The sequence below is a fragment of the Ictidomys tridecemlineatus genome, chromosome 12 (genome assembly GCF_052094955.1).
Source record: "Ictidomys tridecemlineatus isolate mIctTri1 chromosome 12, mIctTri1.hap1, whole genome shotgun sequence".
Lineage (NCBI taxonomy): Eukaryota > Metazoa > Chordata > Mammalia > Rodentia > Sciuridae > Ictidomys > Ictidomys tridecemlineatus.
Window position 1 is genome coordinate 15,041,077 of NC_135488.1, and position 12,937 is coordinate 15,054,013.

Genomic DNA, 12,937 nt, shown 5'->3' on the forward strand with positions numbered 1-12,937 from the left:
GAGGAGTCAATGCGGCTTAGTCAACTGTGGTAATGATCCACTTTGAAGCGGGTGCTAACTGCGGGGAGATGATGGTGGGAGACAAGGGGTCTGGAAATCCTCTTATATTCTCTTCCATTTGGCTGTGAACCTAAAACTTTTCTAAAAAATAAAGTCTACTCATAGGAACCACAAAGTTCCTCTGCTAAGTTATAACAGTACCAGAACCTCGGCAATCTCCCTGGATTAGGCCCCAACCCCAGATCCCTCCTGAGATTGCACCTGATGTGATTCTGGCTGTGTCCTCTTCAGCCACCTCTAGCCCTGCCCATTTGTGCCAGCATCCATCCACACCACATAAATGCATCCATCCATCTGGTTCCTCCCAGACTTATTTATCCAGAAGGAACCACTGGCACACCTGGACCAAAGACACTCAGCAAGGACATAACGTTCTCATTACATGAAGTCACTTCTGCACCAGCAGCACTCCTGCAGCAACTGAGTCCATTTCAACTGCAAGAACAGACTTCTTTGCAACGTCTGTCACCTTAGGACTCAACAGAAGCACACTGGCATTTAGTGACAATCACCAAACAGGCTTAGTACAAACAATATCCAAATTGGTCTATCAATAAGTGCCACTAAAGCCAAGCACAGCGGTGCATGCCTATAATCCCAGCCGCTCACGAGGCTAAGGCAGGATGACTGCAAGTTCAAAGCCAGCCTCAGCAATTTAGTGAGGTGCTAAGCAACTCAGTAAGACCCTGTCTCTAAATAAAATACAAAATAGGGCAGGGGATGTGGCTCAGTGGTCAAGTGCCTGAGTTCAATCCCTCCTACACCGACAAAAAAAATAATAATAAGTGTCACAGAGTCCAGCTCTGTAAGGGGCTAAGTCAAGAGGCAGAGGCAGAGTGACACAGAATACAAATCAGGAAAGCAAAGACTGAGAGGTGGGCTAAGGGTCATAGAGGGAAGGACAAGGTTCAGGAGAAGCTAACCAAGAAGGTGAGTTGTGGGGGGCAAGTGGGGGTGCCAAGCAGGCTGGCAGCCAGGGAGAGCAGGAGCAAAGCGCACAACCTGCCCAAGCAGGCACAGTGGAAAGCTGTAGGGAGCCATGGCCACGGGTCTCCTGAAGGGCCTGGTTTTTACTCCAAAGGCAACAAGAGGCCATGGAAGGGATCTCAAGGCATCATCTTTCTGGCAACACCCTCCACAGTGAAACATGTGGCCTGAGCTCCCATCAGATGGACCTGGCTTGGGGACCCATTTCAGTGACTCTCCAGTATGTGACTATGGGCAGGGTTTCAACTTTTGTAGGTCTACTTTGTACCATCTCCAATGTCACTTTTTCCTTGTGTTTCTAGTGGGCCTTTCTTCACTAGGACACAAGCTTCCTGGGAGCAGAAATGGTTATTTCAGGGCTGGGGATGTGGCTCAAGAGGTAGCGCGCTCGCCTGGTATGCGTGCGACCCGGGTTCGATCCTCAGCACCACATACAAACAAAGAAATAGTTATTTCACTCACCTTGGCCTCCTGGCAGCCAGCACAGTACCTAGAAGATAGGACAGTGGCTAACATCCACTGAGGGCATCTTCAGCTCAGAAAGGCCTGCAAATAGTGGGTGGCAGAGGGGCTAAGACCACCCCTGAGATGCCTGCAGGACACACACAAGGTTGACACAGAGCAACCCACCTTAATCTTCTGTTCTTGGTCTGTTCTTGCTTCTTGGCTAGCCTGAAGTTCCTGAATTTTCTGATTAACTTCCTGACATTTCCTGTTCAGAGAAGAGTGCATGACATGAAGGAACACCTTAAGAATACTCTCAGCCTAAGCTCCTGGCACAAACAAGGCCACTACAAGGGTACACCCAGGTCCTGGAGTAGCCCCTGCAGTGGCTCTCATCTGGATGGTGCTGCCGTGGATGAACATCGGCCACTGACAGCACCCCACAGTTCTCCACACACTGCTCACCCTCCACCAGTGATCACCAGACCTGATGCAACCACAGAAAGGACCCACTCAGACCTGATCACCCCTCTCCCCAAGAAGCAAAAAACTCAGATTACAGCTGGTAAGGGAAGGGTCAACTCCTCAGGAGAGAACTCAACGCCTCCTGACCACACCATCTCTAGATTTTCCCACATCTATCTTGCTTACCATGTCCCCCAAACCTAAAATGTCCTTTCCCATCAACAGCCCACACAAACTCAAGGGACGTCTTGCATGTTCTTCAAAACCTAGCTCAGCATAAGATCTTCTCTGGAAGCCTGCTCTGAAAAGGTGTGCCACCCTGAGAAGGAGGAGCTGCTGCCCTCATCCTGGCTCAAAAACATTTAAAACACCCCCATCCTAGCACTCAGAATCCCAGTTTCAGAGGCCTTGTGTCAGTCCCTCCTGCAGCCTGCGGTGAGAAAAGCATCCAGGGCCTGGCACAGACACAGAGGCAAAGCCCCGCATCCCCAAGCTCCTTTTCCCTCACCTGAGCTGCAGTTCAAGCTGCTCCTTCAGCTCCTGCTTTTCAGACTCCAAGCGCTTCACCTGCACCTCCTGGTCCATCAAACTCCATTGCAGCTCTGAGACACGACCCTTTAACACATTGATGGTCTGAAAGGAGAGGGGATTCCAGGTGGCTCATGGATGCAAACGTAACTTCCCGGCAAGTTACAGTGAAAGGAAGAGCCATCACTTCCTGCCTGTTACCATGGGGTGGGAACAGAGCCCACCCCTGCAGAGCCTACACCTGGGTAAATGAGACAGACACTCTCAGAAGTATTGCAGGCCAGAACCCTGGGTCATAGTCCCCACAAGCTGACAGACAGATCTGGGTTACAACCAGGCCCTCGAGGAAAGCTAGTCCTGGGACTCCCAGAGCAAAGCTGCCACTAGCCAGAATGGACCTAGCCTCTCAGGCCTGGTGGCCTCTTTACCCCTTATCCTAGGCCCACAGTGTCCCTACACCATGCATCCACCTTAGCCTTCCCTCCACTCTTTGGCTCTCATTATGCTCTCAACCCAGAATTCTTCCTCTACCCATCCTCACACCACAATTCCAACCATCAGTAAGGATGCAGCACTCCCAGGCCAGCAAGGTGGTTTAGAACCAGCTGGGTTGGCTACAGTACTCAGAAAGAGACAGTCCCAGAGCAAAACCAGCAGGGCCCATCCAGCAGCTTCCAGGAGGGACAAGTCCACCTGACACCACAGAATAGGCATGTGAAGGAACCACCACTCTTTGCTCTGACATCACCTCATCCACCACCAACCCCTTCCTGAGGGAAAGAGCATACTGGTCAAGCCAACACAAAAAAACAGCCCTGTTCCTTGTCATGCAAACTAACACAGCCTAAATTCCACCCTAGGGAGCCCACACAGAGGGCAAGACAGTGGGTCCAGCAACCTCACCACAGTAAGTCACACTGGGTAGAACTGTAGGGGGCAAGGGGTCTCCCGAGGTGGCATCCTCTGCAGAGAAGCCACAGCACTCCTTTCTTTTTCCTGAGAACTGTACCCAACCCAGGACCCAGGGAAACACACTGGTGCTATTCAAAGCATGACCCTCTAGGGGACACACATGGGGCACCCCATACTCAACAATCTGTATGGTTCACTTTATCACAAGAGTGAGCACCACAGTGGGACTCAAAAAACAACAGAGGTGCCAGGCATGGTGGCTCACGCCTATAATCAGAGCAACTCAGGAAGCTGAGACAGAAGGATCAAAAGTTCAAGGCCAGCCTCAGCAATTTAGCAAGGCCCTAAACAAGTGAGACCCAGTCTCAAAATAAAAAATAAAAAGAGCTAGGGATGCCCTAAGGTTAAACCCCCATACCAAAAAAAGAAAGAAAAAGAAAAAAGAAATGGAGATATTAAAAACACATCCACTGGGCTGGGGTTGTGGCTCCATTGTAGAGTGCTTGCCTAGCATGTGTGAGGCACTGGGTTTGATTCTTAGCATCACATATAAATAAAATAAAGATCCATCAACAACTAAATATATATATTTAAATATATATATATTTTAAAAACACACACACACACACATCCATCAATGGCCTGCTGAGTTCAGTAAACATGCACTGAGCACTAAGCACTACACCAGAGCCAGCCTGCCCTGATGGAGGACAAACATCCTGGGGAAAGTCAGACCATCAGCAAGTAAACAGATAAAACGGAGAACTTCAGAGTGGCAAGTAACATAAACTGGGGCACTGTGATAGGAGATGGCAGTCAACGGGGAAGACCTATGACTTTGAACTGAGTGATGAGAGAGGGCTTCTCTGAGGACATGGCCCCACTCAGGACCACCTCTTCTACCCTTCACTGAAGTGTATGTATAGCTCCCTTTGACCACAGAACAGCGACACAGCCCAAAACGCAGATCCCAGGGCCCACAGAGAGCCCACTTCTCCAGAAGCAGGAGCCAGCTTCTCTGGAAGCTGATCACATCTCCTCTCCTGCCAACACTCACTTCAGAAGACAGATGTGGGAACAACCTTAACATGCTCCCCAGTGCTGCCAAGGCAAAAATAACCTACAGCCCGCTCCTGAGGATCTATCAAGTGGAGAAAGCCACATGGAGACAGAATACCAATGATGCGACATGGTGTTTCCCCCCTCCTCAGGCGGTTCTCATCTGTTTCCTCTCGGCACCTGTGATCTTGAACACCACAGAAGAGGGACAAGGAAGGTCAGAGGAGTCCAGTACCCACCAGCACTAACGCTCAGGCTGTCTCTACAACATACATAGCTGTCCCTGAGACTACAGTCCATATACATCCTGGTTCAAAGGCAGTCTCTGATGCTGAGAGATGCTAAAAGACTTCGCTGATAATCAAAGAAATGCAAATCCAGAGGCACCTACTTACATCTTCTGGAAAAAAAGAAAAAAGTATTTCCAGAATATACCACCATCTACGAACAGTGAAAGCTATAGCAATACTAGATACTCCGTGGTGGTTATCAACACAACCCAGCAACTAGCAACAACCACCACAGAGCTATGACTGGGTCTGCCACCCTATTCCTCGGGTCTGTCCAAACAAAACATAACAGAAATAAACAGAGTGCATGCACAAAACTGCCTGTCAGGGAGCTATCGGGGCAAACACAAGGAAACCAAACACTGGAAAAAGGACAAAAATGGATTAGCCAACCATTAAAATACATATTTACAAAGAACAAAAAAGGGCTCCACTTACTAATTGAAAATCACAGAATGGAAAATTAATTTATTTACTCTGATTATGATCATGCAAAAACTACAGGTGTACATGTGAGGAGCATAGTTTAAAGGATGCCTCTTTGCTACTAGGTGAAGTTGGGAGGTCACTTGTTCTTTTCCCTTGGAAAATGGCTGAAGGCAAGAAAGCAAACCCCAGGGCCTGCATGCAGGCCCATGCTTACCTCGCTGGCTGTAGCCAGGCCATCCTCCTTTTCCCGCAACTGCTGGCTGGCAGCGTCCAGGCTCTGTTTGCACAGCTTATGGCGCTCCAGTTGCTCTTGCATCTTCTCCTCGGCCTCAGCCTCCCGCTCCTGAAGCTGCCGAATACGCGCCAGGAGCTCCTGGTTGCGGTCAACCTCACGCTATGGAGAAGGAAGATCATGGCCAGAGAGAGTTGAAATCCCAAAGGAGTATCAGGACAAGGACACTCCAGACCCGACTTAGGCCATTCAGGCCCACAGAATAGCCAGACAGAACCATCAGCCAAGTCCCCAGCAAAACCAGGTGAAAACCTGGGACTGGGATGGCAGTGCCAGTGCTTCTGCCACAGTAGCATAACAGTTCCCACTGAAAGAAACCAGGGCCCTTGGAGGGCACTCAGCATGGATGACACCACACACTCATTAAACTGACTGCTCAGTGATGAGCAGGGATGAGATGGAGCATGGAAAATGTAAAATTCAGAATCGACCTTGGAAAAAAGCTGAGCTTTTGCAGCACCAGCAGATCTTGTCGAACTACACTCAGGCCATCATTAAAATGAGTCTGCACTTCCCAACGAGCCAATGACTGGAGCAGGGACAGGTGGAAGTCAGCCTGCAAACGGAACCATTTACAGGGGAGCTAGATCTGCCACAAGTGTATCTGATCACGTGGCCCTTCAAAGATACCACATATCATTACCCTCAGGGAGGCCATGTTGCTTATGCTGGTGAGGAAGGGATAGAACTAGGACACATGCCACTGTGACAACTCATGAGGGCCTGAAGGGTTCACCTTCAGACCCTGAAAAAGGACCAGATAGTAGGAATCAGATCCCAAGAAGAAAGATGGTGAGTGCCACCCACCCAGCACCCTGCCTTCTAGCTCAACCAGCCTGATTCAGCAGGAAGCTGCCAGCACCAGCTCCCTCCTAGGACCACCAGGAACTTCCCCCAGGTCCTACTCAGAGTAAACGCTTATGCCACCCTTTCCTAGGACATTCCAGCCCAAAAAGCACACACATAGGTTTAATAAAAGCACACACATAGGGCTGAAGCTTTATGGAAAGACGGCCAATCTCCACCACAAGGGGACTCAAGGGGATGCAACTTCAAGTGCAGCCTCTAAAATAGCCAGGGGACCCTTTTGCTAGACAGAATAAGAATCTTCCATTAGGGGACTTGGAGGTATAGCTCAGTGGTAGAGCACATGAGTTCTACATGGGCCTGATCCTAGCCCCCCAAAATAAAGAAACTGCTCTGTCAGCCCAGGGCCCTCCCACACATCACTACTGCACTGCCAGTCAAACACAGATGAGGAGCCCAGGTAGGCTTTCAGACCCTAGGTCTTACCACCATTTTCAGGAAGAGGAGTGCCTGTCCTCCACACTCACCTACCAGCAACCTGGCAGCCCCTGAAAAAACAATGTAGAAGCCAAGACTCCAGGGACAATCTGAAAACGACTAATTTCCATGGCTCCCAGGGCCCCTCAGCATGTCTGTGGTCATGAAAAGCTTCTCAAGTTCCCAAGTTTGTCACTCTGTGCCCCTGAGCTTTAACAGACCCTGCTGCAACTCCTCACTCAAATGCTCTTAGGTACCCACAAGGCACCACCAAATGTGCCAGACATTGGAGATCCAGGGCAGGCACACAGGCCCTACCTTCAAGGCATTTTGCCCAGAGAAACTCCAATAGTTCCAGGGCCCATCCTTCTGCCTGAGAGCCAGGACCATTTCCATTAGCACTGCATATTCATACAGTCCAAGGGCCCCTGGTATTGTCTGTCCACTCAACAAATGGCACTTCAAAGTCTTGGCTCATGAGCCCAGACAGCACACCAAGGCAGGAATCTACATTCCTGGCTCTAACAGTCCAATTTGCATTACACCCTGGAGGAGATCTACACAGGGACAGGAAACTGTGAGTACATGTATACACGGCAAGTGGGGGCCAGAAAAGAAAGGAAGGAAGGCCTGAGAGATTCCCTGGTTTGTGGCATTGGCTGAATCTTGGCAGCCTTTTCACAACTGATCAGCACTTAGTGAAAACCTGGCAAAGGACTGTTAATCAAAGCAATGCCGACAGAAGGTTCTTGGACTGAGCCTTCTTGGAGTTGCAAGGCTGCACTTTCCTGTTGTCCTGGGAAGCCAAGAGCAAGCACAGCAGCGAGAGTAGGGCACTTTCCTGAGGTCCTACAACCACCCTGGTGAGAAAATTCAAGCAACTCAGTAATGTTCTAAGCCTGTCACCCCTGCACCACTTGGTAGATCTGCCAGATCTGCATTCCAATTTCTCCAGAGAACAGAGGAAACCAAGATACCCAGCAGATTTGTTGGCACTGTGGCCTCACTGAGCAGTAAACACAGCCAGAGAATCCCCACTTTGTGGCTCTCCCCATATCAAGCCACCCTTCTCCAGCACAGCTAACATGGACCCACCATAGGTATCCTCAGAGGAACAACCTGGCAATCCCCATGCAGAGTGCCTCAGTTGGCCCTGGCTGGTTCCTGACTTCTTACAGCCTGGTAAGCATGCATCCAGCCTATTGTCCCCAGAGGCTGATTGGACAAACACTGCCCACCTGGACCCACCTCGAAGTTCCTGGCGCTGGTGTTGGCTGCCCGCTCCAGCTCCACTCGAGCCCTCTTGTGACTCAGCTCCATCTGTATCTTCTCCCGCTCCACCTGGATGAGGTAGGACTTCGAACGGATCTGCTCTGCTCTTTCCTCCAACTGAGAAGGTCGTACCCAAAGAGAAAGAAAATCCTCAGCAGCCACGTCAAACAAGGCAAGTTGCTCCGCTCAATGCACCCCAAGTGCCACTCCAGCAAGGTCTTGGTCCCCAGGTGGGAAGTGGGTGAGAGGCAACAAGCAAGGAAAGATTAAGAGAATCAGAAGGAGACACATTTTAAGATGACAGTGGGTGAGCTTGTTCTAGGAAAGAAGGTGTGTTCATTTTCTATAGCTGTATAATAAACTGCCACAAACTGGACAGCTAAAAACACCACTCATTAACAGGCGGTGGGCTCTGCAGATCAGAAGTGCAGACATGTGGCTGGGTTCTCTGATAAAGGTCTCTTAAGACTAAAATTAAGGCAGTTGGCAGGAACCCCTAGCTAGCCCACCAGTGAAAGACAAGATCCACTTCTCAGCTATCTGTCAGTACCTGGAAGCTGCCCACCCCCCTCACCACATGCCCTACTCCCTCCCCTACTGAGTCCAACTCTTCTGACTCTAACATCTGGACTCAATCTTTTTAAGGGGCTCATGTGATTAGATCAGAAACCCAGGGAACCTCCCCAACTTAAGGTCCACTGATTGATTGGCAACATTAATTAGATCTTCGAAATCCCACTGCAACAACACCAAGTTAGCATTCAATTGAGTAACCAGAAGGTTAGAGTCTACGATGGGGCCAGAATTTGGGGGCTACTTTAGAAGTAGGCCCACAAGAGATAAGTACTTGCAGGTGATTCAAGCCTCAAAGGGCCCCAGAGGACATGCCCACAGTCTCTCAGAGTCACTGTTTTCACTGGGACCAAAGCCTTGCTGCCTGGAACCTCCCAAACTTTTAACCTACACAGACCCTTGAGCTGAATCAGAATCACTTCTAGACACATTCTCAGGAGGCTCACATACACATTAAAGTCTGTAAACCACTGGGCTAGCATGGTCCCCTACAGGGGCAAACTTGCCCCAGGGGACACTTAGCACTGTCTGGAGACACTTCTGATTGTTACAGAATGGAATTAGTAGTGCTGCTGCCCACCGATACACAAGGGCAGAAGCCCAGGATTGTTGCTAAACATCTGACAGTGCCCAGGAAAGTTCTGCAAAAAAAAAAGTGCCCAGCCCCATGCCAACAGTGCCCACAGGGTGAGGGCCCTGGCTAAAGCAATGCTCCTCCCCTGGCCCTCCCACCTGGGTTCTTTCTTTATTCTTATTACATTTCACCTCATTGTAACTCTGACCTGTTGATATTTGGAGGTTCCTAAGCTCATTCTTCATACTCACTAGCCTTCTCATTCTTAACTCTGTCTCAGAAAGCCAGAATCTCTTCGTCTATAGGGATGTCACCACACAGGGACCAAGGGCACCATACTTGCCCGCCGGCTATGTGTCAAGAACAACTTAAAACTTTCCTTTGTGTTTAAACAACACTGAAGTTTTCTAATACACTCCCAACTAAACACTCCCAACTAAAACAAGGGCTAAAAAGAGGGACAGGCACCTGGCAGACAAGACACCCCATCTATCTTTGCCTCCAAATTCCCCAGATTGTCCTCAGGTCCCTCACTACAACTCAGGGAGCCTTGAAAGGAAGAAAAAGAACCATGCCTGGCATCCAGGGCAGGACATGACCAGAGTCAGGTCCCAGACAGGTCTGTAATCATGATTCCTACCTACCTTACTTGGGTACAGACTGATCACTGATCCCTACCTGAGGAAGTCTGTAACAGTAAACAATGGGGACCTCCAAGGTCCAATTCTGATTAAAAAATCCCATGATTTTCCTTTTTTTTTTTATATCAGGGATTATTGAACTCAGAGGCACTCAGGCACTGAGCCACATCTCCAGCCCTATTTTGTATTTTATTTAGAGACAGGATCTCACTGAGTTGCTAAGCGCCTTGCCACCGTGAAGCTGGCTTTGAACTCATGGTCCTCCTATCTCAGCCTCCTGAGCCACTGGGATTACAGGCGTGCGCCTCGATATCTGGCATACATTTTCCCATGGATTTTGACAAGCTAAATTTCCCAGACATTTGCATCAATAACATTATACCACTTTTTAAAATCATAGCATTTTTTAAGACCAAAGTTACCAATTTATTTTGCCAGAAATCAAAGATAAAAACCACCTATTAACACTGCCTCTTCATAAAAGTGGTGGTACACACCTATAATCCCAGTGACTCAGGAGGTTGAGATAAGAGAACCTCCAAGTTCAAGGCCAGCCTCATTAACTTAGTTAGACCTTGTCTCAAAATTTAAAAAACGGGGGGGGGGGGGGGGCGGCGCCTGGAGGGGGCTAGATGTGCTCAGTGAGAGAGTGCTCCCTGAGTTCAATTCCCAGGTTACACAATTTTTTTTTAAACCACAAAAAGTATAATAGGTCTAATCTCAGAATAATGACCCAAGAAAGGGCAGTGTGCAGCTCAGTGCTCTAACTAACAGTAATTCCATCACTGAATAAACCACACAAACACCATCCTTTTTGCCAATCAGTACATGAGCCTTACCTGGTTCAGTTGACATGGGTCACAGAATCCAGAGCACATGCAGAGTGGACAAGAGAAAGATAGACACAAGCAGAGAAGACCGAGAGGAGGATGGTACAGCAATGGTGCAGTGACAGGGCTCAGGCAAGGCCAAGACACCACTTCTTTCCTTGGGGGCCCAGATGTCCCAGCCCAGAATAGGACTAAGCCCATGATTCTCTAGGGCCTGAAGTCCTTCAGGAGACCTGAACCCTTTGCAACTATATCCATAGTGAGCATTCTCAAGAACTTGGAATCAGAGAAAACTGCAAAAATCACAGGATCTGCAAATTGCCCCCTATAGGCTAAAACAGAATATCCAGTCCCTCCGCTTATTGCCCTGGCTTTCTCACTAGGCTGACTAGGCGACCAGGTGCCTGTGTTTACAATACAGCCTCTCTATGTTACATCTTCAAGGGGACAGTATGCTCATAATTCTGGCACCCATGCTCCTACGCGGTTGGGTTTTGTCCTCAATTAAATGAATAGACTGGCTTTTTGGCATCCATGAATATATCAGTATGAACCCACAGCTATGCACATGTCCACTCTTGGGGTGCTTATGAGGTAGGCCTTTAACCATGACAGTTCAGGGCAGGTCCTGGTCTCCAACTAGCACCCCAAATGATAAATGCCCAGGATGAGATCTGGAAGACCACAACTGGCCTCTAAGCCTACCTAATACTCACCTACCTCAATTGTGTAGAACTTGAACAGGCCCCACCTGAGCCTAGGTGTCTTTAACAGAGACCCCACCCAGCCTTTCACCTGCATGCTCTGCTGGTACTGCATCTGCAAAGAACCTGGGGCACAGGTAGACACATCCAGACCGGATCCTCCCTCTACTCACTGAGAAATGAAGCTGTTCAGAGATCTCAGGGTAGACAAGACAGTGGTGTTCTCCCCCAGGTCTTCCATGGTCACTTTCCTTCTGGGAGAACAAAAAAAGTCAGAGTCAGCCTTTCCACAGATCATCAGATGCCACCATCAGCAATGCTTCTAGACAGCCCTAATGCCTTCTCAGAGCCCACAACCACTTTCTTCAAAGGAAACAGAGAGTACACGCCACCAATTTACCAAGAGGAAAAGAGGCATAAAAGCATGCAAACCCCAGGCTCAGTAGCCATACCTGTAATCTCAATGACTCAAGAGGTTGAGATTGGAGAATCACAAGTCTGAGGCCAGCCTCAGCAATTTAGTGAGATCCTGTCTCAAAATAAAAAGAGCTGGGGATATAGTTCAGTAGCAAAGTGCTCGCCTCGCATGCACAAGCCCATGAGTTCAATGCTCAGAACTGGGGGAAAAAAAACAGTCACCAAGTCACTATTTGAATACTGGCCAACAAAACAAATGGACAGCCAGCTCTCTAGAGAAGATGCTTAGCAGCCCAGTAGCCTCTGGGAAATCAGAAACAAAGCATGCAACAGCATGATAAAGGCAATGGTGGGCACGGGAACACAAGTGTGACTTCATATTAACAGCAACAGCAGTAAGTGCCATCACTCCCTCCAACCAAGTCCCAGAGAGGAGGCATCCCACATGTACCCAAATGGTAGATGGTGCAACCGTCACCTCACATTTGACCAGCACTCTGCTTATACATTAGAAAACAACAGCTCAATCTTCAAAACAAGTTGGTGTATTCAGTCTTCTTAGAAATTTTACAGATGATGAAACTGAAGCTTCGGAAAGGTACAGAACAAGACTGGGGTTGGGGTTGTAGCTTAGTGGTAGAGCGCCTACTTACCATATGTGAGGCCCTAGGTTCGATCCTCAGCACCACATAAAAATAAATAAATAGAATAAAACTATTGTGGAAAAAATAATTTAAAAAAAGATACAGGGGCTGGGGATGTGGCTCAAGCGGTAGCGCGCTCACCTGGCATGCGTGCAGCCCGGGTTCGATCCTCAGCACCACATACCAACAAAGATGTTGTGTCTGCCGAAAACTAAAAAGTAAATATTAAAAAGAAAATCCTCAATAAATAATGCTGCAGTAAACTTGGGAGAGGAGGTATCTTTAAAAAAAAAAAAAAAAAAAAAAGTACAGAACGGCTGGGTGTGGTGGCACACACCTATAATCCCAGAGGCTGGGGAAGCTGAGGCAGGAACATCACAAGTTCAAAGCCAGCCCCTGCAACTTAGCAAGCCCTAAGCAACTTATCAAGACCCTGTCTCAAAATAAAAAATAAAAAGGGCTGGTGAAGTGGCTCAGTGGTAATGAGCCCCAGTACCAAAAAAAAAAAAAAAAAAAAAAAGGTACAAAAGAG

At 48.6% G+C, this 12,937-nt stretch overlaps 1 long non-coding RNA gene across 1 annotated transcript; it reads right to left on the bottom strand.

The window, feature by feature from the left end:
- Positions 1-7,732: 7,732 nt before the first annotated feature.
- Positions 7,733-12,569, bottom strand: LOC144369065 (uncharacterized). Its single transcript, XR_013428506.1, has 3 exons — positions 11,797-12,569; positions 11,436-11,598; positions 7,733-8,139 (listed from the first exon to the last, which is right to left on the bottom strand). It is a non-coding gene; the product is annotated as an uncharacterized LOC144369065 (long non-coding RNA).
- Positions 12,570-12,937: the final 368 nt, after the last annotated feature.